Source organism: Aquarana catesbeiana, linkage group LG01, assembly GCF_042186555.1.
Source record: "Aquarana catesbeiana isolate 2022-GZ linkage group LG01, ASM4218655v1, whole genome shotgun sequence".
NCBI lineage: Eukaryota > Metazoa > Chordata > Amphibia > Anura > Ranidae > Aquarana > Aquarana catesbeiana.
This window is the reverse complement of record NC_133324.1, coordinates 2,263,558-2,290,866: the sequence shown is the minus strand read 5'-3', so window position 1 is coordinate 2,290,866 and position 27,309 is coordinate 2,263,558. Positions and strand designations below refer to the sequence as shown.

General features: G+C 47.7%; 1 pseudogene; it reads right to left on the bottom strand.

The window, feature by feature from the left end:
• Positions 1 to 6,717: 6,717 nt before the first annotated feature.
• The window catches only part of LOC141124107 (beta-1,4-galactosyltransferase galt-1-like), a 33,796-nt pseudogene continuing 13,204 nt past the window's right edge, over positions 6,718 to 27,309 (bottom strand).

Here is a 27,309-nt window from a genome sequence, read left to right as displayed (position 1 = left end):
GGAGAAATCAAAAGTGCTAATTTTAAAGGCTTATATGCAAGTTATTGTCATAAAAAGTGTTTGGGGACCCGGGTCCTGCCCCAGGGGACATGGATCAATGCAAAAAAAAGTTTTAAAAACGGCCGTTTTTTCAGGAGCAGTGATTTTAATAATGCTTAAAGTCAATCAATAAAAGTGTAATATCCCTTTAAATATCGTACCTGGGGGGTGTCTATAGTATGTCTGTAAAGGGGCGCATGTTTCCCGTGTTTAGAACAGTCTGACAGCAAAATGACATTTCAAAGGAAAAAAAGTCATTTAAAACTGCTCACGGCTATTAATGAATTGCCGGTCTGACAATACACATAAAAGTTCATTGATAAAAACGGCATGGGAAGGTCCACATAAATGTAATAAAATTTTTCACCTACAAATGATTTAGTGAACTTTGTGTTTGAAGTTGCTTTTGAAAATGGCTGCCGCATATTCAAGTGGCCATGTGGCTGAGGGGGGAAGGGCGGCCATGCATTGCTGGGACATCACTTACAATAGGAGCTGTTTCTTGAAAGGGCTACGCCCTGTGGGTGGTCTCAGGTTTATGGACATAGCATGGGGGAACAATAGTATGTGTTTGAGCCGTATTATTTTGTGTTTTATGTAACTTTGGCATTTTCGGATGTGTTGCTTGATTGGAGAGCCTGTGTTTTAAACCTTTAAAATTTCTGGTGTCCCGGGAAATGTCCCGAGAAATCCGCTTCTTCAAACCGCCGCCGCTGCCGCTAGAGGTCTGCGGCCGGCGGAGACAATGTCTCCGCCGGCCGCCATTTTGATGAAGTTCAGCAAGACGGCTGGGGGGGCTAGACAGAGCTCCTGCGTCGCCGCCCACCCTCCGCCCCGCTCCGCCTCACCCCCTTGCCCCGCCTACCCCCGCCCCTTTCCATATCAGACTGGCAGCGGGGCGGGGGGGTAGGCGGAGCGGGTCGGAGGGTGGGCGGCGACACAGAAGCTCCATCTAGCCCCCCCCAGCCATCTTCCTGTCTGATATGAAAAGGGGCGGGGGTTCTAGCCATGCTGCGGACAACACTGCTAGGACACCCTGGGGGGTGGGGCGCACCGCTGTGGGACTCCTGATGTGAGGGGGGCTCCACTGGGGACACCTGATGCAAGGGGGGCTCCACTGGGGACACTTGATGCAAGGGGGGCTCCACTGGGGACACCTGATGTGAGGGGGGGTCCACTGGGGACTCCTGATGTGAGGGGGGGTCCACTGGGGACACCTAATGTGAGGGGGGGTCCACTGGGGACACCTAATGTGAGGGGGGCTCTGCCGGGGACACCTGATGCAAGGGGGGCTCCGCTGGGAACACCTAATGTGAGGGGGGGCTCTGCTGGGGACACCTGATGCAAGGGGGGCTCCGCTGGGGACACCTAATGTGAGGGGGAGCTCCACTGGGGACACCTGATGTGAGGGTGGGCTCCGCTGGGGACTCCTGGTGTGAGGGGGGGCTCCGCTGGGGACATCTGATGTAAGGGGGGCTCCGCTGGGGGCACCTGATGTGAGGGGGAGCTCAGCCGGGGACACCTGATGTGAGGGGGGGCTCCGCTGGGGACATCTGATGTAAGGGGGGCTCTGCTGGGGACACCTGATGCAAGGACGGACTCTGCTGGGACATCTGATGCAAGGACGGACGGCTGGTGGCAGGTGACACGCTCAGAGATCCCACTGATTCGGCATTATGGTGAGTTGAATGATTTCATTTTATATTACAATGTAATAGTAGAAATATTGCACTTCAATCATCCTGACACCATAACAACCATGGTGCCGGGATGATTGAAGTGCTAACACCAGGTGTTTGGAGTATCTTTACCTGCTGATTGTTAAACTTTCTAGAATACACATATTTTTATTGTATAGGATCTGGGGCTGCTGTCCCGTCATTTCCCTCTCCCCCTCTAATCCCTCTCCCCCTCTCCTCCTCTCTCCCTCTCCCCCTCTCTCCCTCTCCATCCCTCATTCATCTCAGACTCTAACCACACCCTCTTGGGCCATGCCCATAATGCCGCGTAAACCACGCCCATTTTTCGGCGCGCCGCACTTGTATATTTTCCCTAAGACATGCCTACAAACAAATGCCCCGCCCCCTAATTATTGTACAGCTCCGCCTACAGCCACAAAAGTGTCCCACTTTTTTTTTTACAATGTTGCCAACTATGGGAATGTCCGATAGAAAAAGTCCGACGGAGTCTTTTCATCGTACAATCCGGTCGTGTGTAGGCCTCATCGGACCTTCTTTTTCGAAAATTCGGACGGACCTAGAAATAGAACTAAATCTTTCCTATCGGGAAAACTGCTCATCTGTATGCCGTCTGTATGCTGTTCCGACAGACCAAAAACGACGCATGCTCTGAAGCAAGTACGAGACGGAAGCTATTGGCTACTTGCTATTGAACTTCCTTTTTCTAGTCCCGTCCTACGTGTTGTACGTCATCGCGTTCTGGACGGTCGGACTTTGGTTGGACTTTGGTTTGACCGTGTGTAGGCAAGGCCACTTGAATGGAATTCCGTCGAAGTTCTGTTGGAGAAACCTTTGGAGTTTAGTCCGCCAGCAAAACAGGTTGTGTGTACGCGGCATAAGTTTTCATTTGGTGCCTCAATTGTGTAGTCAGTAGTAATCACCATGGACCTCTTGGCTCTTCTCTGATGAATGTTCTCCTTGCCCGGCCGGTCAGTTTAGGTGGACGGCCATGTCTTGGTAGGTTTGCAGTTGTGCCATACTCTTTCCATTTTCCAATGATGGATTGAACAGAGCTCCGTGAGATGGTCAAAGCTTGGGAGATTTTCTTTATAACCTAACCCTGCTTTATACTTCTCCACAACTTTATCCCTGACCTGTCTGGTGTGTTCCTTGGCCTTCATGATGCTGTTTGTTCACTAAGGTTCTCTAATAAACCTCTGAGGGCTTCACAGAACAGCTGTATTTATACTGAGATTTAATGACACACAGGTGGACTCTATTTACTAATTAGGTGACTTCTGAAGGCAATTGGTTTAACTAGATTTTAGTTAGGGGTATCAGAGTAAAGGGGGCTGAATACAAATGCCCCCCCCCACACTTTTCACATATTTATTTGTATCATTTATCATTTGCCTTCCACTTCACAATTACAGTAGGTGACCGCGATATTGTATCAATCTCACTGCTGTTACCAGCGAGATTTGACACCTGCGAGCCCCTTCGCGGAAGCCAGCGCCAAGCTGGCTTGCTCATCGGGAAAGGAAGAATGTGTTTTTTCCTTTCCAGATGAGTGACAAGCAATACTGACAGGTGTTTGGTATGAATCACAAGAGGGAACGCCGCGCCAAATTTTAAATAAAAAACCAGCATGGGTTCCCCCCCAGGGGCATACCAGGCCCTTATGTCTGGTATGGATTTTAAAGGGAACCCTCTACGCCGAAAAAAAAAAATCCATAGCAGACCCTTATCTGAGCACGCAGCCCGGCCGGTCAGAAAAGGGGGCGGGAACGAGCGAGCGCCCCCCCCTCCTGAACTGTACCAGGCCGCATGCCCTCAACATGGGGGGTTGGCGCTTTGGGGCAGGGGGCGCCTTGCGGCCCCCCCACCCCAAAGCACCTTGTCCCCATGTTGATGAGGACAAGGGCCTCTTCCTGACAACCCTGGCCGTTGGTTGTCGGGGTCTGCGGGCGGAGGGCTTATCGGAATCTGGGAGCCCTCTTCAATAAGGTGAATGAGTATGGGGTATGTGAATGAGTATGGGGTACATCGTCCAGTTCTTCTCCCGCTCTCCGGCCACTTCTCCCGGTGTCCGGTTCTTCTCCCGCTCTCCGGCCTCTTCTCCCGGTGTCCAGTTCTTCTCCCGCTCTCCGGCCTCTTCTCCCAGTGTCCAGTTCTTCTCCCGCTCTCCGGCCTCTTCTCCCGGTGTCCAGTTCTTCTCCTGCTCTCCGGCCTCTTCTCCTGATTTCTGGTTCTTCTCCCATTCTCCGGCCTCTTCTCCCGGTGTCTGGTTCTTCTCCCGCTCTCCGGCTTCTTCTCCCGGTGTCCAGTTCTTCTCCCGCTCTCCGGCCTCTTCTCCTGGTGTCCAGTTCTTCTCCTGCTCTCAGGCCTCTTCTCCTGATTTCTGGTTCTTCTCCCATTCTCCGGCCTCTTCTCCCGGTGTCTGGTTCTTCTCCCGCTCTCCGGCTTCTTCTCCCGGTGTCCAGTTCTTCTCCCGCTCTCCGGCCTCTTCTCCCAGTGTCCGGTTCTTCTCCCGCTCTCCAGCCTCTTCTCCCGGTGTCCAGTTCTTCTCCTGCTCTCCGGCCTCTTCTCCTGATTTCTGGTTCTTCTCCCATTCTCCGGCCTCTTCTCCCGGTGTCTGGTTCTTCTCCCGCTCTCCGGCTTCTTCTCCCGGTGTCCAGTTCTTCTCCCGCTCTCTGGCCTCTTCTCCCGATGTCTGGTTCTTCTCCGATTCTCCGACTTCTTCTCCTGGTGTCTGGTTCTTCTCCCGCTCTCTGGCCTCTTCTCCCAGTGTCCAGTTCTTCTCCCGCTCTCTGGCCTCTTCTCCCGATGTCTGGTTCTTCTCCGATTCTCCGGCTTCTTCTCCTGGTGTCTGGTTCTTCTCCCGCTCTCTGGCCTCTTCTCCCGGTGTCCAGTTCTTCTCCCGCTCTCTGGCCTCTTCTCCCGATGTCTGGTTCTTCTCCGATTCTCCGGCTTCTTCTCCTGGTGTCTGGTTCTTCTCCCGCTCTCTGGCCTCTTCTCCCGGTGTCCGGTTCTTCTCCCGCTCTCTGGCCTCTTCTCCCGATGTCTGGTTCTTCTCCGATTCTCCGGCTTCTTCTCCTGGTGTCTGGTTCTTCTCCCGCTCTCTGGCCTCTTCTCCCGGTGTCCAGTTCTTCTCCCGCTCTCTGGCCTCTTCTCCCGATGTCTGGTTCTTCTCCGATTCTCCGGCTTCTTCTCCTGGTGTCTGGTTCTTCTCCCGCTCTCTGGCCTCTTCTCCCGGTGTCCAGTTCTTCTCCCGCTCTCCGGGCTCTTCTCCCACTCTACGGTTCTTCTCCCGCTCTCTGGTTCTTCTCCCGCTCTCTGGTTCTTCTGCTGGGCTCCTCCGCTGTCTTCTGCTCTTTTTGCTGCTCTTTTGCTAGCGGTGGCCCGGTCTTCTCCGTCATCTTCTTCCGATGTTGACACAACGCTCTCTCCCGCTCTAATGCTGTGCGAGGTGCGCAACAACTTATATAGGCATGGGCAGGGAGCTCCGGTGAGTGCAATCAGATTAGGGGGAAAATTGCTAAAAGTATTGCATGGATCTCCATTGATAAAGAAGAATCTTCTGGGAAATGCGCTATTGCACTGTATATTGTATCACTAGATGAACTATTTGGGACTACATATATTTTCACATCATTTTTGATACACATTATTGTATTTTTATATTTTTTATATATATATATATATATTTTTGATATATCTCTGATACACATTTTTTGATACACTTGCTTTATGGACTGGTTTTAATTTTCAACGGTTTTTCACATAATTGTAGTGTGTGTGGTGCACTACTAAACCTTCTCAGCTTTAACACCTGTCACTTTGCAGTTGATTAACACATGTCTTACTATTTAGAAAAATAAGGATTGTGGTTGCTCAATATATATATTAATGTATTAGGAATATAGTTACTTGAATTTTAATAAGGATTTTATCACTTTACAATATATATCAGTTTTTGGTCCATTCACATTTTTATTTTTTATATAATTTATTTTTGTTATTTTATATCATTTATTTTTTATATTTTATTATTTAATGTTTCTATTTAAGTAGGATTGTATCACCTCTTTGGGGTGGTGTTCCCTACCTACATAGGGGGGCAGCAGTGTTTAAAAGTCTGAAGCGCGGACCCATTGACAGATTTATAACATGTGACATGTGTGGTGCGATCACCGGACACATATGTGTGCGATGGCACACGAGACCACTGGGGGGGGATGGGGAGGCTCTAAAAAATGTTTTTTTTTTTTTTTTTTTAGCTTAGCTTTATAGCTATCACAAGGAGTGAACAGCGCCCCTTGTGGTGGCTTTGGGTCGGGACAGGTCCGCTTTATATAGAGATCAGAGGAGATCTACACAACGGAAACATTCGCTCATTAAATGAATCATTTCCCTTCATATTCGTTATGTTGGAATCATTCGATCTTCCCGATTCGTTTGGATATTTGTCATTTTCAAATCCAATCGAATTCCAAATGGAAACATATCTCAAAAAAGGTATAAAAGGTGAAATAAGATGATGATTCCTCTACTTAGGCTGCTTTATAGAAAAGAATAAAACAGAATATAATCAAACAGCACTGAATAGAGTGGAATAGAACAGAATAGAGTAGAGTGGAATAGAGTAGAAAAGAATAGAAATAAAGAGAAAATACAGGAATAGAATAGAATTGAATAAAACGTAGTAGAATAGAAATAAGGTAATTTACAGTAAGGTATAAAAGTGAAATGATGATTCCTACTTAGGCTGCTTCATAGAACAGAATATAATCAAACAGAATAGAATAGAACATAAAGGAATATAATAGCATAGAATAGACTAGAAGTCAGTTGATATACTGTAAGGTATAAAAGTGAAATAAGGTGATGATTCCTCTACTTAGGCTGCTTTATAGAATAAAATAGAAAAGAATAAAACAGAAAATAAAAGCATAGAATAGAATATAATAGACTAGAAAAAAAGGTGATATACAGTAAGGTATAAAAGTGAAATAAGATGATGATTCCTCTACTTTGGCTGTTTTATAGAATAGAATAGAAAAGAATAAAATAGAAAATAAAAGAATAGAATAGCATAAAATATAAAAGAATAGGATAGAGTAGACTAGAAATAGGGTGATATACAGTAAGGTATAAAAGTAAAATAAAATGATGATTCCTCTACTTAGGCTGCTTTATAGAATAGAATAGAAAAATAATAAAATAGAATAGACTAAACTAAATGGAATCAAATAGTATAGGAAGCAAAGAACAGAATAAAACTAAAAATAAAAGAATAGAATAAAACAGAATGTAATAGAATACATAGAATAAAATAGAAGTTAATAGAATACAACAGAATAGAAAAGAAAATAAAGAAATAGAATAGAAAAGAATAGAATAAAATAGAATAGAAGAGAATTTAAAAAAAATATTTTATTCTATTATTTCTATTTTAATCTTTTGTTTTCCAATCTACTCTTTTATATTCTGTTCTATTCCTTTATTTTCTATTTTATTCTCTTCTATTCTATAGTATTCTTTTACATTCTGTTTTATTCTATTCTTTCATTTCCTGTTCTATTCTATTCTGTTCTATTCTATGTTATTCTGTTTAGTCTATTCCATTCTTTTATTTTCTATTCTAGTATTTTCTCTTCTATTCTATAAAGCAGCCTGAGTAGGAATCCTCATCGTATTTCCCTTTTATACCTTTCTGTATTTATTACAATATGTTTCCATTTTGAATTTGTTTTCATTTTCAGATTCAGTTCATTTGTTTCGTTCTCATTTATTTTGGATCCATTGAAATTTGTTACTATTGTGATTTGGAAATTTGGATAGATTCTGAATCTCCGAATAACGAAGATTCCCTGTGAATTTCTATTGGTAATGAATGTCTATTGGAGCCGCGATCTCTCCTCTGTCCTCCAAGGCAGCCAATCATAGAGATCTGTGCGATCGGCTGATTCCCGGACTGTGCCGGCCGGGACAACACAGAACTGAACCCGGAAGTGAGGAGATTTGCTCCCGGCTTCATTCATCATAGAGGGGTTTGTAGAACGGATGTTCCTCCATCTCCTCTGTGGGCAGCCGACCATTTCCAGCAGTCCCGGGGCTCCTTGGTGGAAGAGGAGAAGCTGTGAACGGAGACCGGTGGAGGTCGTACGTATACGGCCTAAGGACGGGAAGTGGTTAATCCCCCCACCAGTTTTGTACCTCTGTCTGTTTAATGAGCACTAGAGGTGAAAGCTAGAAGCAGAATTCAGGACCAACTGTTCATACTGTCCATGTCCATAATGATGGTCATGTTGTTCATGTTCACCAATTCATCACATGGATCTTCTTAGCAACAATTCCCACCAAGAAACGTTCATTGAGAAATGTTCTGTTTTCAGTCACGTCCTGGTCTTTGCATTTCAGAATAGTTGGGAGGATCTATTACTGGGAAAAAAGTCTCTGAATCACCTTATCGACGTTGGGCACTAAAGACATATTGTACCTTCTCAATATATCATCGGGAATGAGGTGTTCTGAGGTGATGTCGTTCCTCATTTTGTGTCTACAGTGGAAGGTGATGGCCATACCTGATTCTATATTCACCCAATTTCTGCTGTGTTTCAGAGCTGAGTGGATGGAGGTCTGAAATACATCCCTGGGGTTCACAATCATTTTGCGGTTATTAAAGACATTCCAATCAATAGGTTCTCGAAAGCTGTGACGGAGAATATTGACCCCAGGAATGTGAGACCACAGGTCAAATCCAGAGCTGTTGACTGAATTCGGGAAGACGTGATTCTCAACACAGAAGACACTTGTATCTGGGTGTTTATTCTGGAGACTCTCCATCAGGGATGACCAGTCCCAGTCCTTGACTGGAAGAATAATTTCATCAATGTCATTGAGGAGAACAAACTTACTTTTGTACATGTTCCTGTATAGACAATCATTTAGGGATGCAGTTTGTCCAAAATATCCAATCTCAGCATTGAGTCCTTTGGAATATCGCCATTCTATTGATGTCTGAAGATGGCGGTCTATTGGCCATGGCACCACCTCTAGAGTTCCTTCATCAATGTAATGACGTAACACCTTATCTACATCCTGGGAACAGTTGGTGTTATAGATGGTGACTCTAGAGGCCACCAGAATCTTGTACATCTCAATAGTCTGGATCATCTGGAGGACATTGTTGTAGTTTCCATACAAAGCAGAAATACAGACGGTGAAATTAGAGGAGATTGGTTGTGGTGAACGGTTCCTGACTTCAAACAGAAGATTCTGACTTGTATTTGTGGAATCAGTTGAAGAGAAAGACATATACGTGTAATCACACCCAGAAGGTTCTGCACATAGAAGATCTGCTGTTCCATATGGGAACCCAAATCTGTCACTGTGAAGATCTATTTCTGCCCTGACAGAGATGTTCTGATTGGGGGAACAATGGAAGATACAGTAGAGTTCTTTTACAGATATATGGATGATGGCGATGACCCAGACTGATTGGCCAAGTCTAGGCTAATAATACGGGGAGATGATAAATGTTCGACTGTCCAGAGCTGTAATGGTGTCTGTGGCAATGGGAAGTTTAGGAGCTTACACTCTAATATCCCAACATTACACACTATTATCCGCTTGCCTCATGTAGGAGTATGGCGGAAAAGCAGCTCTCCTGTGAGGGATCATGTATCTAATAAGTCATCCAGCACTTCTGGGTAGGGGTTGCACACCTGCGGCTGTAATTGGTCACAGTACAAGCCGATCTTCAGGTGCCGTCACCCACTGATTGACTGCCGGCACCCACTGATCAACGAGGAAGAGCTCTGTAAATGTAGAGCTCCGTCCTGTCAGAGGTTCTGCTTTTTGTTTCCCTACAAAACAGGGGTTCGCTTTGGCCAATTATGGCTCAGGGGGATTAGAACACGCCCCACACTATATAAGGCCGCCTACACAGCGGCCCTGTGTAGTGTGTTCCAGCATTGAGAGAGAGATAGAAAGAGAGAGAGACAGTATCATTTGATTTAAGTTAGGTAGAGTAGGCAGGCAAGTCAGTTAGCTGCACTTACAGTGTATTGTGTATATGTATACATCCTATATATATATATATATATATATATATATATATATATATATACACTGTATTCAGTTTAGCTAGATCCGTTCCTGTTATTCTCTTTATTCTCTTCCTACTGACAGGCAGGCAGATGTTTTTACAGTATTTACAGCTACATGAAGAAAATTGCTGGTGTTCTTCTGATCCTATTAGTCCTATTAGCTACAGTATTTACAGTTAGTGCAGTGTGTCCTCTGCACAGTGTGCAACTAAAGCTACCTGAAGACAATTGCTGTTGTTCTCATACTAATAATGCTACAGGCAGGCAGTTGATTCTGCTAGCTGCAGTATCAGTATATATATATACATCCCAGCTTTGTGCAGCTACATCTCACTGCAGGCCATTAGTATGTCTGGAAGGCCAACAAGGAGAGGCAGACAGTCACAAGCCAATAAAAGAGGGCAAACAGGCTCTGTGTCTAGAGGCAACAGTGCTGGTCGTGGAGACGGTGCATCCTCATCAGCACGTGGCCGTGGGACACGCTTGGCCTTTTTTTCGGCAGCTGGCCGTGTTGAGCCGCAACATGCGTAACACTTGGTCGAGTGGATGACCAAGCCGTCCTCATACTCCTCATCCTCTCTCACCCATGCTCAGGGTACTTTGTCTGGCAAAGCAGCTGCCAACGCGGCCTCTTCCCTTGGCTCAATGGCATCAGTGACTCCTTCCCTAGCCCCACCATGTCCTCCTGAGGAGTCCCTCGAACTGTTTGACCACAGTGTTGGGTACATGCTCCAGGAGGATGCCCAGCGTTTTGAAGGCTCCGATGATGATACTGAGCTAGATGAAGGCAGTAACGTGAGCACGGACAGAGGGGGTGCCCAAGAAGGACAGCAATCTGGCAGTCATGCTCCCCCTGCTGCAGCATACTGCCAGGTTTGCTCCAGTGATGAGGAACGAGGGAATGATAAGGTCACTGACTCCACGTGGGTGCCTGATAGGAGGAGGAGGCACATCACCAACGAGGCAGGATGCCCTCCAGGGGCCAGCCTAAGGGCAGCACACTGACTGCTTCACACCACAGAGCTCCACATGTGCAGGGCGCTGCTGTCTCTGCGCGTTATTCCAAAAGTTCTTTGGTGTGGGCCTTTTTTGAGACGAGTGCATCAGATCCCATCGCTGCTATTTGCAACATATGTCTCAAGCGTATCTCGTGTGGCCAAAACATCTCCCGCTTGGGCACTAGGGATGAGCCGAACACCCCCCTGTTCGGTTCGCACCAGAACATGCGAACAGGAAAAAAGTTCGTTCGAACACGCGAACACCGTTAAAGTCTATGGGACACGAACATGAATAATGAAAAGTGCTAATTTTAAAGGCTTATATGCAAGTTATTGTCATAAAAAGTGTTTGGGGACCTGGGTCCTGCCCCAGGGGACATGGATCAATGCAAAAAAAAGTTTTAAAAACGGCCGTTTTTTCAGGAGCAGTGATTTTAATAATGCTTAAAGTCAAACAATAAAAATGTAATATCCCTTTAAATTTCGTACCTGGGGGGTGTCTATAGTATGCCTGTAAAGGGGCGCATGTTTCCTGTGTTTAGAACAGTCTGACAGCAAAATTACATTTTGAAGGAAAAAACTCATTTAAAACTACCCGCGGCTATTGCATTGCCGACAATACACATAGAAGTTCATTGATAAAAACGGCATGGGAATTCCCCAAAGGGGAACCCCGAACCAAAATTAAAAAAAAAATATGACGTGGGGGTCCCCCTAAATTCCATACCAGGCCCTTCAGGTCTGGTATGGATATTAAGGGGAACCCCGGCCAAAATTTAAAAAAAAAAATGACGTGGGGTTCCCCCTAAATTCCATACCAGACCCTTCAGGTCTGGTATGGATTTTAAGGGGAACCCCGCGCCAAAAAAAAAAAAAAAAACGGCGTGGGGTCCCCCCAAAAATCCATACCACACCCTTATCCGAGCACGCAACCTGGCAGGCCGCAGGAAAAGAGGGGGGGACGAGAGTGCGGCCCCCCTCCCTCCTGAACCGTACCAGGCCACATGCCCTCAACATTGGGAGGGTGCTTTGGGGTAGCCCCCCAAAACACCTTGTCCCCATGTTGATGAGGACAAGGGCCTCATCCCCACAACCCTGGCCGGTGGTTGTGGGGGTCTGCGGGCGGGGGGCTTATCGGAATCTGGAAGCCCCCTTTAACAAGGTGACCCCCAGATCCCGGCCCCCCCCCTGTGTGAAATGGTAAGGGGGTACATAAGTACCCCTACCATTTCACGAAAAAAGTGTCAAAAATGTTAAAAATGACAAGAGACAGTTTTTGACAATTCCTTTATTTAAATGCTTCTTCTTTCTTCTATCTTCCTTCATCTTCTGGTTCTTCTGGTTCTTCTGGTTCTTCCTCTGGCGTTCTCGTCCAGCATCTCCTCCGCGGCGTCTTCTGTCTTCTTCTCCTCGGGCCGCTCCGCACCCATGGCATAGGGGGGAGGCTCCCGCTCTTCTCTTCTTCTTTTCTTCTCTTCTGTTCTTCTTCATTTTCTTCTCCGGGCCGCTCCGCAATCCATGCTGGCATGGAGGGAGGCTCCCGCTGTGTGACGGCACTCCTCATCTGACAGTTCTTAAATAACCGGGTGGGCGGGGCCACCCGGTGAACCCCGCCCCCCTCTGACGCACGGTGACTTGACGGGACTTCCCTGTGACGTCACGGGGAATGCCACATGGAAGTCCCGTCAAGTCACCGTGCTTCAGAGGGGGGCGGGGTCACCGGGTGGCCCCGCCCCCCGTTATTTAAGAACTGTCAGACGAGGAGCGCCGTCACACAGCGGGAGCCTCCCTCCATGCCAGCATGGATTGCGGAGCGGCCCGGAGAAGAAAATGAAGAAGAACAGAAGAGAAGAAAAGAAGAAGAGAAGAGCGGGAGCCTCCCCCCTATGCCATGGGTGCGGAGCGGCCCGAGGAGAAGAAGATAGAAGACGCCGCGGAGGAGATGCTGGACGAGAACGCCGGAGGAAGAACCAGAAGAACCAGAAGATGAAGGAAGATAGAAGAAAGAAGAAGCATTTAAATAAAGGAATTGTCAAAAACTGTCTCTTGTCATTTTTAACATTTTTGACACTTTTTTCGTGAAATGGTAGGGGTACGTACCCCCTTACCATTTCACACAGGGGGGGGGCCGGGATCTGGGGGTCACCTTGTTAAAGGGGGCTTCCAGATTCCGATAAGCCCCCCGCCCGCAGACCCCCACAACCACCGGCCAGGGTTGTGGGGATGAGGCCCTTGTCCTCATCAACATGGGGACAAGGTGTTTTGGGGGGCTACCCCAAAGCACCCTCCCAATGTTGAGGGCATGTGGCCTGGTATGGTTCAGGAGGGAGGGGGGGCCGCACTCTCGTCCCCCCCTCTTTTCCTGCGGCCTGCCAGGTTGCGTGCTCGGATAAGGGTCTGGTATGGACTTTTGGGGGGACCCCACGCCGTTTTTTTTTTTTTTTTTTGGCGCGGGGTTCCCCTTAAAATCCATACCAGACCTGAAGGGTCTGGTATTGAATTTAGGGGGAACCCCACGTCATTTTTTTTTTTAAATTTTGGCCGGGGTTCCCCTTAATATCCATACCAGACCTGAAGGGCCTGGTATGGAATTTAGGCGGACTCCCACGTCATTTTTTTTTTTTTATTTTGGTTCGGGGTTCCCCTTTGGGGAATTCCCATGCCGTTTTTATCAATGAACTTCTATGTGTATTGTCGGCAATGCAATAGCCGCGGGTAGTTTTAAATGAGTTTTTTCCTTCCAAATGTCATTTTGCTGTCAGACTGTTCTAAACACAGGAAACATGCGCCCCTTTACAGACACACTATAGACACCCCCCAGGTACGAAATTTAAAGGGATATTACACTTTTATTGATTGACTTTAAGCATTATTAAAATCACTGCTCCTGAAAAAACGGCCGTTTTTAAAACTTTTTTTTGCATTGATCCATGTCCCCTGGGGCAGGACCCAGGTCCCCAAACACTTTTTATGACAATAACTTGCATATTAGCCTTTAAAATTAGCACTTTTGATTTCTCCCATAGACTTTTAAAGGGTGTTCCGCGGCATTCGAATTTGCCGCGAACACCCCAAATTGTTCGCTGTTCGGTGAACTTGCGAACAGCCAATGTTCGAGTCGAACATGAGTTCGACTCGAACTCGAAGCTCATCCCTATTGGGCACCACATGCTTGACCAGACATATGTTGACCTGCCATGCAGTTCGTTGGCAAGCGTACCTAAAAGACCCACACCAAAGAACAAAGAGGACCTCTCCTTGCTCCTCATCAGCTGGGATCTCCAACCCCACTATACCTTCAGTCCTCTCTGAGACCTGCACTGAGAGGAATGAAGGTGTAGAATTAGGTGTGTCACAGCCAAGTACTTGCAGGCAATCTGCTATCGGTACACCAATGTCAAAATGCACCAGGCAAATTTCCCTGCCCCAGCTGCTGCACCGCCGAAAGAAGTTTGCTTCCAACCATCCACATGCCCAGCGGTTGAATGCTAGCTTGGCTAAATTGCTAGCACTTCAACTGCTGCCTTTTCAGTTGGTAGACTCTGCCCCCTTCCGTGAGTTTGTGGAATGTGTGGTTCCTCAGTGGCAGGTTCCCAAACGCCACTTTTTCTCACGGAAGGCGATTCCGGCTCTCTACCGGCATGTGGAAGGCAATGTCTTGGCCTCGCTGGACAGGGCGGTCAACGGTAAGGTGCATATTACCGCTGACTCATGGTCCAGCAGGCATGGACAGGGACTTTACCTATCTTACACCGTGCACTGGGTGACTCTTCTGGCAGCTGGGAAGGACGCAGCACAGGCTTCAGTAGTGTTGGAGGTTGTTCCGCCACCACGTCTCCAAAATTCTACTAGTGGTGATTCTGCCACACCTCTCTCCTCCACCCCCTCCCCTTCTTCTTCCTCCATGGCCTCTTCCTGTGCTTTGTCCTCGGAACTAGGGTGCTCCGTAGGCATTCAAGGGGCTACGCAAGCACGCAGGCAAAAAGATGCCATGAGGTGCTTGAGCTGGTGTGCTTGGGGCACAGGAGCCACACTGGGGCAGAGATTCTGTCAGCTCTGCAGGGGCAGGTTCAGAGGTGGGGGAAACCACGCCAGCTTAAGGCAGGTATGGTGGTTTGCGACAATGGCACCAACCTCCTCTCTGCCCTCCGACAGGGACAAATGACCCATGTGCCCTGTTTGGCTCACGTCCTTAACTTGGTGGTGCAGCGGTTCTTGGGCAGGTACCCGGGCTTACAGGATGTCCTGAGGCAGGCCAGGAAAGTCTGTGTGCATTTCCGCCGGTCATATAATGCCAGTGCTCGGCTGGCAGACATCCAAAAGGAGTGTAACCTGCCCAAGAACCGCCTAATCTGTGACATGCCCACCAGGTGGAACTCAACGTTGGCCATGCTGCAGCGGCTGCACATGCAGCAGAGGGCCATCAATGAGTACCTGTGCGACTATGGCACCAGGGCAGGGTCAGGGGAGCTTGTTTTTTTTCCCCATGCCAGTGGGCCATGATCAGGGATGCATGCACTGTCCTGTCACCATTTGAGGAGGCCACAAGGATGGTGAGCAGTGACAGTGCATGCATCAGTGACACTGTCCCCCTTGTCCACCTGTTGGAGCACATGCTACGTGGAATAATGGACAGGGCACTTGAGGCAGAACAGAGGCAGGAAGAGGAGGACTTCCTTACCTCTCAAGGCCCCCTTTATCCAGACAGTGTTCCTATGTGCCTGCCGATCACACATGAGGAGGAGGAGGAGGAAGATTGCGTCAGCATGGAGGTGGAGCCTGGCACTCAGCATCAGCAGCAGTCTTCAAGGGATCATTTACAGTCCCAAGAAACCCATGGACTTGTACGTGGCTGGGAGGAGGTGGCTGCGGACCATGTCGTCCTTAGTGACCCAGAGGACTCTGGACCGAATGCCTCAGCAAACCTACGCTGCATGGCCTCCCTGATCCTGCAAAGCCTGCGTAAGGATCCTCGTATTCGTGGTATCAAGGAGAAGGACCAATACTGGCTGGCAACCCTCCTTGATCCACGTTACAAGGGTAAGGTTGCGGACCTTATCTTGCCATCGCAGAGGGAGCAGAGGATGAAACATCTTCGGGAGGCCTTGCAAAAAGGTCTGTGCAACGCGTTCCTAGAGACTGGGAGGGTACAAACTCCTGTTCCTGGACAACGTGTTGCTGAGGCTTCGGTCAGTCAAAGAAGGAGCGGTGGAGAAGGTGGCCGTCTGACCGATGCATTCAGACAATTTTAGTCCGCAGCCCCAAGGTATGATCGGTTCCAGCAACCATCGCCAGCGTCTGTTTTACGTGGTGCAGGAATACCTAGAGGCAAGATCTGACTTGGAAGCCTTTCCCACCGAAAATCCTCTGGGCTACTGGGTCTTGAGGATGGATCACTGGCCAGAGCTTGCACAGTATGCAATTGAGCTACTGGCCTGTCCTGCATCCAGCGTTCTTTCGGAACGCACATTCAGTGCTGCTGGAGGCTTTGTAACCAATCACAGGGTGCGTCTGTCCACTGACTCGGTCGATCGACTGACCTTCATAAAAATGAATCAGTCTTGGATCACCCCCAGCTACCAAGTAATTAATGCTGATGTAACCGAATAATTTTTTTTGAAATGTCAGATCCCTTCAAAGACTGCCTATGCTGATGCTGAGTGACTATCCTGAGTAAATATCCTATTCCTCCTCAATGATCATGCTGATAGCTTGTAAGAATATTTTTGGTGGCTAAGGCCCAATTTTTCAGCCCCTGTTTAACAGGGGCATGTAATTACAATTTTTGATGCAATTCTTTTGCAGCAGGGCTCGTTCCTGCGTTCCAACTAGTGTATCTGTGAGGGGTTGCAGTGTTGTGGCACCAGCACCAGTGCTTAAGGCCCAATTTTTGAGCCCCTGTTTAACAGGGACATGTAATTACAATTCTTGATATAATATTTCACAGCAGGGCCCGTTCCAGCGCCCACCAAGAGTAAATGTGAGGACTTACAGTGTTGTGACAACACCAACACCTAAGGCCCCAATTTCTGCAGAGTATATAGGGCAGGCCCCTACTTTCAAACATCCAACTTACAAACGACTCCTACTTGCAAACGGAAGGAGACAACAGGAAGTGAGATGAAATCTCCCCCTAGGAAGGGAAATTCTCTCCTGTAAGAGTTAATATGGAAAAAACGTGTTTCCTCTCCACTGATGCTTTATCACCAATCCTTGTTTCACTAAAAAAAAACATTTGTCATTGGGACAGTAAGTGAGGTGAAATCTTCTGAAGAGGAGCACAGACAGCAAAACAAATGTCCCAGGGGTGATAACCCTTCCCTAGGTTTTCCAAAAAGCTTAAAATAGATTTTTTGGCTGGAGCTAAACACGTTAAAAATGTACCAGTTCAAAATTACAAACAGATTCTACTTAACAACAAACCTACAGTCCCTGTCTTGTTTGCACCGCCTGTATACTGCTGTTCAGAGTATATAGGGCCTGGGGGCCCCACACCTTTCCTTTTTTTTTCCTTTTATTTGGGTGCGGGGTTCCCCTTAATATCCATACAAGACCCAAAGGGCCTGGTAATGGACTGGGGGGTACCCATCTCGTTTGTCTCACTGATTTTCATCCATATTGCCAGCACCCGACATTACATTAAACCCGCAAGCAGTTTTTAAATGACTTTTTTTCCTTTAAAAATGACATTTGGTGCAGGGACTGTTCTAAACACGGGAAACATGCGCCACTTTACAGGCATACTATAGACACCCCCCAGGTACGATATTTAAAGGAATATTATGCTCATACAAAAAAAAAGCTGCGCTAAATGAATTAGAAAGAAAATAGATATAAATGCAAAAAATTCTATCACATCTAAATAAAGGAAATTATTAACATATACACACTGAAACGTAGCCACCAGTGACAGGTGCAAGAAATGATACAATAAGAAACATGAGTAAAATTAAAGATGTAAACAAAATCAAGTCCACTCCAATGGGCTATAGGAAAAAAGGTTCACTAGCAGAACAATCTTCCAAGTGATGACTTAGCAATCGTCCAGACGATGTAAATCGTGCAACCGCAACACAAAGAAGAATGTGATGCCAGAAGGGTGGCAGGCAGGTCAACATATGTCTGGTCAAGCATGTGGTGCCCAAGCGGGAGATGTTTTGGCCACACGAGATACGCTTGAGACATATGTTGCAAATAGCAGCGGTGCGATCTGATGCACTCGTCTCAAAAAAGGCCCACAACAAAGAACTTTTTGAATAACGCGCAGAGACTGCAGCGCCCTGCACATGTGGAGCTTTGGGGTGCGATGCAGTCAGTGTGCTGCCCTTAGGCTGGCCCCTGGAGGGCATCCTGCCTCGTTGGTGATGTGCCTCCTCCTCCTCTCTCCTATCAGGCACCCACGTTGAGTCAGTGACCTCATCATCCCCTCCCTCCTCATCACTGGAGCAAACCTGGCAGTATGCTGCAGCAGGGGGAGCATGACTGCCAGATTGCTGTCCTTCTTGGGCACCCCCTCTGTCCATGCTCACGTTACTGCCTTCCTCTAGCTCAGTATCATCATCAGAGCTTTCTAAACGCTGGGCATCCTCCTGGAGCATGTACCCAACACTGTGGTCAAACAGTTCTAGGGACTCCTCAGGAGGACATGGTGGGGCTAGGGAAGGAGTCACTGATGACGTTGAGCCGAGGGAAGAGGGCGCGTTGGCAGCTGCTTTGCCAGACAGAGTACCCTGAGCCTGGGTGAGAGAGGATGAGGAGGATGAGGACGGCTTGGTCATCCACTCGACCAAGTCTTCCGCATGTTGCGGCTCAACACGGCCAGCTGCTGAAAAAAATGGCCAAGCGTGTCCCACGGCCACGTGCTGATGAGTAGGGATGAGCTTCGAGTTCGAGTCGAACTCATGTTCTACTCGAACATTGGCTGTTCGCAAGTTCACCGAACAGCGAACAATTTGGGGTGTTCGCGGCAAATTCGAATGCCGCGGAACACCCTTTAAAAGTCTATGGGAGAAATCAAAAGTGCTAATTTTAAAGGCTTATATGCAAGTTATTGTCATAAAAAGTGTTTGGGGACCCGGGTCCTGCCCCAGGGGACATGTATCAATGCAAAAAAAAGTTTTAAAAACGGACGTTTTTTCAGGAGCAGTGATTTTATTAATGCTTAAAGTCAAACAATAAAAGTGTAATATCCCTTTAAATTTCGTACCTGGGGGGTGTCTATAGTATGCCTGTAAAGGGGCGCATGTTTCCTGTGTTTAGAACAGTCTGACAGCAAAATGACATTTGGAAGGAAAAAACTCATTTAAAACTACCCGCGGCTATTGCATTGCCGACAATACACATAGAAGTTCATTGATAAAAACGGCATGGGAATTCCCCACAGGGGAACCCCGAACCAAAATAAAAAAAAAAAAAATGATGTGGGGGCCCCCCTAAATTCCATACAAGGCCCTTCAGGTCTGGTATGGATATTAAGGGGAACCCCAGCCAAAATTAAAAAAAAAAATTGACGTGGGGTTCCCCCTAAATTCCATACCAGACCCTTCAGGTCTGGATTTTAAGGGGAACCCCGCGCCAAAAAAAAAAAAAAAAACGGCGTGGGGTCCCCCTAAAAATCCATACCAGACCCTTATCCGAGCACGCAACCTGGCAGGCCGCAGGAAAAGAGGGGGGGACGAGAGTGCGGCCCCCCCCCTCCTGAACCGTACCAGGCCACATGCCCTCAACATTGGGAGGGTGCTTTGGGGTAGCCCCCCAAAACACCTTGTCCCCATGTTGATGAGGACAAGGGCCTCATCCTCACAACCGTGGCCGGTGGTTGTGGGGGTCTGCGGGCGGGGGGCTTATCGGAATCTGGAAGCCCCCTTTAACAAGGGGACCCCCAGATCCCGGCCCCCCCCTGTGTGAAATGGTAAGGGGGTACTTACCCCTACCATTTCACTAAAAAACTGTCAAAAATGTTAAAAATGACAAGAGACAGTTTTTGACAATTCCTTTATTTAAATGCTTCTTCTTTCTTCCTTCATCTTCTTCTTCTTCTGGTTCTTCTGGCTCTTCTGGTTCTTCCTCCGGCGTTCTCGTCCAGCATCTTCTCCGCGGCGTCTTCTATCTTCTTCTCCTCGGGCCGCTCCGCACCCATGGCATGAGGGGAGGCTCCCGCTCTTCTCTTCATCTTCTTCTCTTCTTCATCTTCTTCTTCATCTTCTTCTTCTTCTTCTCTTCTTCCTTCTTCTGTTCTTCATGTCTTCTCCGGGCCGCTCCGCAGCCATGCTGTGGCATGGAGGGAGGCTCCCGCTGTGTGACGGCGTCTCTTCGTCTGACGGTTCTTAAATAACGGGGGGCGGGGCCACCCGGTGACCCCGCCCCCCTCTGACGCACGGTGACATGACGGGACTTCCCTGTGGCATTCCCCGTGACGTCACAGGGAAGTCTTGTCAAGTCACCGTGCGTCAGAGGGGGGCGGGGTCACCGGATGGCCCCGCCCCCCGTTATTTAAGAACCGTCAGACGAAGAGACGCCGTCACACAGCGGGAGCCTCCCTCCATGCCAGCATGGCTGCGGAGCGGCCCGGAGAAGACATGAAGAAGAGAAGAAGAAGAAGAAGATGAAGAAGAAGATGAAGAAGAAGATGAAGAAGAGAAGAAGATGAAGAGAAGAGCGGGAGCCTCTCCTCATGCCATGGGTGTGGAGCGGCCCGAGGAGAAGAAGATAGAAGACGCCGCGGAGAAGATGCTGGACGAGAACGCCGGAGGAAGAACCAGAAGAGCCAGAAGAACCAGAAGAAGAAGAAGATGAAGGAAGAAAGAAGAAGCATTTAAATAAAGGAATTGTCAAAAACTGTCTCTTGTCATTTTTAACATTTTTGACAGTTTTTTAGTGAAATCGTAGGGGTACTTTTGTACCCCCTTACCATTTCACACAGGGGGGGGGGCCGGGATCTGGGGGTCCCCTTGTTAAAGGGGGCTTCCAGATTCCAATAAGCCCCCCGCCCGCAGACCCCCACAACCACCGGCCAGGGTTGTGAGGATGAGGCCCTTGTCATCATCAACATGGGGACAAGGTGCTTTGGGGGGCTACCCCAAAGCACCCTCCCAATGTTGAGGGCATGTGGCCTGGTACGGTTCAGGAGGGGGGGGGGGCCGCACTCTCGTCCCCCCCTCTTTTCCTGCGGCCTGCCAGGTTGCGTGCTCGGATAAGGGTCTGGTATGGACTTTTAGGGGGACCCCACGCCGTTTTTTTTTTTTTTTTTTGGCGCGGGGTTCCCCTTAAAATCCATACCAGACCTGAAGGGTCTGGTATGGAATTTAGGGGGAACCCCACGTCAATTTTTTTTTTAAATTTTGGCTGGGGTTCCCCTTAATATCCATACCAGACCTGAAGGGCCTTGTATGGAATTTAGGGGGACTCCCACATCATTTTTTTTTTTTTATTTTGGTTCGGGGTTGCCCTGTGGGGAATTCCCATGCCGTTTTTATCAATGAACTTCTATGTGTATTGTCGGCAATGCAATAGCCGCGGGTAGTTTTAAATGTGTTTTTTCCTTCAAAATGTCATTTTGCTGTCAGACTGTTCTAAACACAGGAAACATGCGCCCCTTTACAGGCATACTATAGACACCCCCCAGGTATGAAATTTAAAGGAATATTACACTTTTATTGTTTGACTTTAAGCATTATTAAAATCACTGTTCCTGAAAAAACGGCCGTTTTTAAAACTTTTTTTTGCATTGATCCATGTCCCCTGGGGCAGGACCCAGGTCCCCAAACACTTTTATTGACAATAACTTGCATATTAGCCTTTAAAATTAGCACTTTTGATTATTCATGTTCGTGTCCCATAGACTTTAACGGTGTTCGCGTGTTCGAACGAATTTTTTTCCTGTTCGCATGTTCTGGTGCGAACCGAACAGGGGGGTGTTCGGCTCATCCCTAGTGATGAGGATGCACCGTCTCCACGACCAGCACTGTTGCCTCTAGACATAGAGCCTGCTTGCCCTCTTTTATTGGCTTGTGACTGTCTGCCTCTCCTTGTTGGCCTTCCAGACATACTAATGGCCTGCAGTGAGATCTAGCTGCACTAAGCTGGGATATATATATATATATATATATATATATATATATATATATATATACATATATATATATATATATATATATATATATATATACATATATATATATATATATATATATATATATATACATATATATATATATATATATATATATATATATATATATATATATATATATATATATATATATATATATATATACATATATATACATATATATATATGCCTGTAGTATGAGAACACCACCAACCTTCTACAGGTAGCTTTAGCTGAACACTGTGAGGAGGACGCACTACACTAACTTGTAGCTTATTTAGCTGCCTGCGGTAGTGATAGGATCAGGAAAACACCACCAACCTTCTACAGGTAGCTTTAGGTGAACACTGTGCAGAGCTCGCACTACACTAACTTGTAGCTTTAGCTGAACACTGTTCAGAGGACGCACTACACTAACTTGTAGCTTTAGCTGAACACTGTTCAGAGGACGCACTACACTAACTTGTAGCTTTAGCTGAACACTGTGAGGAGGACGCACTACACTAACTTGTAGCTTTAGCTGAACACTGTGCAGAGGTCACACTACACTAACTTGTAGCTTTAGCTGAACACTGTGCAGAGGTCACACTAAACTAACTTGTAGCTTTAGCTGAACACTGTGAGGAGGACGCACTACACTAACTTGTAGCTTATTTAGGTGCCTGCGGTAGTGATAGGATCAGGAAAACACCACCAACCTTCTACAGGTAGCTTTAGGTGAACACTGTGCAGAGCTCGCACTACACTAACTTGTAGCTTTAGCTGAACACTGTTCAGAGGACGCACTACACTAACTTGTAGCTTTAGCTGAACACTGTGCAGAGGTCGCACTACACTAACTTGTAGTTTTAGCTGAACACTGTGAGGAGGACGCACTACACTAACTTGTAGCTTTAGCTGAACACTGTGCAGAGGTCACACTACACTAACTTGTAGCTTTAGCTGAACACTGTGCAGAGGACGCACTACACTAACTTGTAGTTTTAGCTGAACACTGTGAGGAGGACGCACTCTACACTAACTTGTAGCTTTAGCTGAACACTGTGCAGAGGTCACACTACACTAACTTGTAGCTTTAGCTGAACACTGTGCAGAGGTCACACTACACTAACTTGTAGGTTTAGCTGAACACTGTGCAGAGGTCACACTACACTAACTTGTAGGTTTAGCTGAACACTGTGCAGAGGTCACACTACACTAACTTGTAGGTTTAGCTGAACACTGTGAGGTGGACGCACCCCACTAACTTGTAGTTTTAGCTGAACACTGTGAGGTGGACGCACCCCACTAACTTGTAGGTTTAGCAGAACACTGTGAGCAGGACGCACTGCACTAACTGTAAATAGTCTAGCTGCCTGACTGTGGTACTAATAGGATCAAAAGAACACCAGCAATTTTCTTCAGGTAGCTGTAAATACTGTAACAAGACAAGCCTGCCTGTCAGTAGGAAGATAACAGGAACGGATCTAGCTAAACTGAATACAGTGTATATATATGTATATGTATATATATATATATATATATATATATATATATATATATATATATATACAACACCTGGGATGCATATATATACACAATACACTGTAAGTGCAGCTAACTCACTGACTGTCCTGCCTAATCTATCTAACTTAAATCAAATGACACTGTCTCTCTGTCTATCTCTCTCAATGCCGGAACACACACTACACAGGGCCGCCGTGCAGGCGGCCTTATATAGTGTGGGGCGTGTACTAAATCCCCTGAGCCATTATTGGCCAAAGCCTCCTTGGCTTTGGCCAATTACGGCTCTCTGTTCAGACGGTGCTGTGATTGGCCAAGCATGCGGGTCATAGTGCATGCTTGGCCAATCATCAGCCAGCAATGCACTGCGATGCCGCAGTGAATTATGGGCCGTGACGTGCCATACGAATTTGGCATGAACGGCCCATATCGTTCGCAATTCGGCGAACGGGCGAACAGACAATGTTCGAGTCGAACACGAAGCTCATCCCTAATTGCCAATGTTGAGTTCCACCTGGTGGGCATGTCACAAATGAGGCGGTTCTTGGGCAGGTTGCATTCTCTGTGAGTGTCAGCCAGCCGAGCACTGGCATTATATGACCGGCGGAAATGACCACAGACTTTCCTGGCCTGCCTCAGGAGATCCTGTAAGCCCAGGTACCTGCTCACCCGCTGCACCACCAAATTCAGGATGTGAGCCAAACAGGGAACATGGGTCAAGTGTCCCTGTCAGAGGTCGGAGGGAAGGTTGGTGCCAGTGTTGCATACAACCATTCCTGGTTAAAGCTGGTGTGGCGTCAATCACCTCTGAGCCTGCCCCTGCAGAGCTGCTAGAAACTCCGCCCCAGTGTGGCTCCTGTCCCCTAAGCAGACCAACTCAAGCACCGCATGGCATCTTTTTGCCTGAGTGCTTGCGTAGCCCGTTGAACGCCTACGGAGCACCGCTGGTTCAGAGGAGAAATCTGCAGAGGAAAAGGCCATAGAGGAGGAAGAAGAAGAGGAGGGGGTGGAGGAGAGAGCTGTGGCAGAATCACCACTAGCATTTTGGAGGTGTGGTGGCAGAACAAGCTCCAACAATACTGCACCCTGTCCTGCATCCTTCCCAGCTGCCAGCAGAGTTACCCAGTGCGCCGTGAAAGAAAGGTAATGTCCCTGTCCATGCCTGCTGGACCATGGCCTTCCGTGAAAAGAAATGGCGTTTGGGAACCTGCCACTGAGGTACCGCACATTCCACAAATTCACAAAAGGGGTAGAGTCTTCCACCTGAAAAGTCAGTGCTAGCAATTTGGCCAAGCTAGCATTCATACGCTGAACATGCGTATGGCTGGGACTGAATTTCTTTAGACGGTTTAGCAACTGGGGAAGGGAAATTTAACTGCTAAAATCCGATGTTGGTGTACCACTAGCAGATTGGCTGCAAGTACACAGGACACCTATTTCTATACCTTCATTCCTCTCAGTGCAGGTTTTTGAGAGGACTGGAGGTATAGTGAGGTTGGAGATCCCAGCTGATGAGGAGCAAGGAGAGGTCTGCTTTGTTCTTTGATGTGGGTCTTTTAAGTACTGTTGCCAACAGACTGTATGGGAGGTCGTCATATGTCTGGTCAAGCATGTGGTACCCAAGCGGCTGCTGCTTTGGCCATGCTTGCTACGCGTCAGACATATGTTGCAAACAGCAATGGTTTGATCTGCTGCACACGTGTCAAGAAAGGCCCACACCACAGAACTTTTCAAAATATGTGGGGAGTCAGCAGTGCCCTGCACCTGCTTAGCTCTGCCGTGTGATGTTATAGGGTGGCTGCCCTTATGCTGCCCCCTGGAGGGCATCCTACCTAATTGGATATGTGCCTCCTCCTCCTCTCTTCTCTCAGGCACCCAAGTTGAGTCAGTGACCTCATCATCCCCTCCCTCCTCATCACTGGAGCAAACTTGGCAGTATGCTGCAGCAGGGGGAGCATGACTGCCAGTTTCTTGACCTTCTTGGGTACCTCCTCTGTCTGGGCTCACATTACTCCCTTCCTCAACCCGGGTACTATCATCGGAGCCTTCAAATCGCTGCACATCCTCCTGCAGCATGTACCCGACACTGTGGTCGAATAGTTCGGAGGACTCCTCCGTGCATGATGGTGGGGCTAGGGAAGGAGTGACTGTTGACATGGAGCCAATGGAATGGGCCGCTTTGGCACCTGCATTGGCAGGCAAACTACTCTGAGCCTGGGTGACAGAGGAGGAGGAGGATGAGGGGGGCTTTGTTATCCATTCCACCAACTCTTCTGCATGTTGTGGCTCAATAACACGGCCAGCTGCAGAAAAAAAGGACAAGCATGCCCCACAGCCACCTGCAGAGGATGCCCCGTGTCCATGACCAGCACTGTGGACTGTAGACACAGAGCCTGCTTGCCCTCTTTTAGTGGCCTGTGAGCTTCTGCCTCTCCTTGGTGGCCTTCCAGACATGATGTATAGTTTGTTTAGCAAAACCACACTACACTGTATTGTGTACTGTGTACACCACCAGGAAAGTAGTAGCAACTGCACTAGGGGTGCACAGTACTGTATCCTGTGTACACCAACAGAAGTGTTATAACAACTATGGGTGCACTGTATATATTGTATACACCACCAGAAGTATATTAGAAAAAGTACACCAGATAAGGCCTCCAGTCAGATCTGGCTAAACTGGATACCGTGGATATATATATATATATATATATATATATATGTTAAATACACTGCAGCTAACTGAATAATCTGCCTGCCTGCTCAATCTAAATGACACTCTCTCTCCGTCCACGCCAACAACACACTACACGAGGCCGAGGTGCAGGCAGCCTTAAATAGTGTGGGGCGTGGACTGAGCCATGGCACCCTGCCTTTGGCCAATTATATGGCTCTCTTAGCTGAGGGCGCTTTGATTGGCCAAAGCATGCGGGTCATGGTGCATGCTCTGGCCAATCATCATACAGCAATGCACTGCGCTCCCGAAGTGCAATATGGGTCGTTAGGCGGAGCTCAAATTTGGCACGACTGCCCCATAATGTTCGGTTTTCGACGGACGGGCGAACAGCCAATGGTCGACCCGAACAGAAAGCTCATCCTTATTGAGCACTAATCTGCACGCTTACCCCCTAAGCATAAAATCCCCTCCTTCCAGTAAAAAAAGTGCCCCTGCTAAACTCCTCCCTCCCAGCGCACATATTTGCCCCCCCATCCCCCAAATCCCCCAGCACAAATGCCCCACCTCCAAAAAAACAAAAAATCCTCCCTCCTAGCAGAAATCCTCTCCCCCTCAAACTTCCCCCCTCTTAGTACAAATCCTCTCTCCCCCCAAATTTCCCCTCCTAGCACAAAAAACCCCATTCATCCCTACAAGCACAAATACCCCCCCCCCCCATGACCTCTCCCATATTTCACCTCCTAGCCCAAATCCCCCCTCCTAGTACAAATCCTGCCTCCCAAATTTCCCCTCCTAACACAAATACCCCCCAATTATCCCTATTAGTACAACCCGCCCCCCCCAAAAAAAATTCAGCTTCTAGCAGAAATCCCTAAACACCCCCCAAATTTCCCCTTCTAAAACAATTCTTACCCCCTGCTGTCCTCAAACCCCCCCCCCCCACCATCCAAGCACAAATCCTCCCTCCTAGTACAAATCCAACCTCCAAAATTCCCCCTCCTAGCACAAATACCCCCCAATTATCCCTATTAGTACAAATCCCCCCTAAAAAAATCTCCCCTTCCAACACAAATCCTCCAAATCCCCCCTTCTAGCACAAATCCTCTTCCCAATCCCCTCTCCCAACACAAATCCCTCTAAATCACAACTCCTAACACACTTCCCCATATGTACCCGTCTAGAACAATTCTTA